Source organism: Triticum aestivum, chromosome 6B (genome assembly GCF_018294505.1).
Source record: "Triticum aestivum cultivar Chinese Spring chromosome 6B, IWGSC CS RefSeq v2.1, whole genome shotgun sequence".
Taxonomy (NCBI): domain Eukaryota; kingdom Viridiplantae; phylum Streptophyta; class Magnoliopsida; order Poales; family Poaceae; genus Triticum; species Triticum aestivum.
Genome location: NC_057810.1, coordinates 21,152,939 through 21,153,731, shown reverse-complemented (window position 1 = coordinate 21,153,731; position 793 = coordinate 21,152,939). Strand labels below are relative to the sequence as shown.

Below are 793 nucleotides of genomic sequence, written 5' to 3'. Positions count from 1 at the left end.
GATTGCTGCTACGTGCCCATTTCTAACACACTAGGAATCCCAGTAGCAAAAGAAGAAAGAAAGAGAACAGGAGGGAAATGAGAGCAAGAAGGAAGGCAAACAGCCTTGCGGCTAAAATGGCTGGTGAGGAGGAGGTGCGGGTGATAGAGTCCAGCTTTGTGATGCCGGCCAGCGACACACCGAGGAAAGCGCTGCGGCTCTCGCCACTCGAGCTCATGCTAGCCAACAGAGGTCTCACTCCGGTTGTCCGCTTCTACCGGCCGCGTACCACCGACGACGCCTTCTTTGATGTGATCAGGTTGAAGACGGCGTTGGGCAAGGCCCTCGTTGCCTTCTACCCTATGGCCGACCGCCTCAGGGCTGACGCCGATGGCAGGTTAGAGATCGACTGCAACAACAAGGGTGTGCTCTTCGTCGTCGCCCACTCTCGTCTTACAAATTATGACTTCAGTGACTCTCGCCATCACCAAGGCTAAGGAGGTTGTTTGTTCCCCACGTCGATGACCCGGCCTACATCGTGTGCGCCACCCAGGTCTGATTCTTTCTATATTACTACTTTCTAATCAAGTCAAGTATAATACAGTAGTACACTATATTTGGTTTTTGGTCAGTTTTCCTAGTTACTGGTTGCTCCAGAAAAAAAGTAGAAATAGAAACATATCATTCATATAACATGTGCCACAAATCCATCTATGTAGGTGACATTCATCAACTGTGGTGGAGTGGTCTTAGGGACGGCAACACAACATGGAGTTGTGGACGGCACTGCCGCATTACACTTCTTGCATGCATG

At 50.3% G+C, this 793-nt stretch overlaps 1 pseudogene; it reads left to right on the top strand.

Annotated features, from left to right (window-relative positions):
* Positions 1–28: 28 nt before the first annotated feature.
* Positions 29–538, top strand: LOC123133193 (shikimate O-hydroxycinnamoyltransferase-like; annotated as a pseudogene).
* Positions 539–793: the final 255 nt, after the last annotated feature.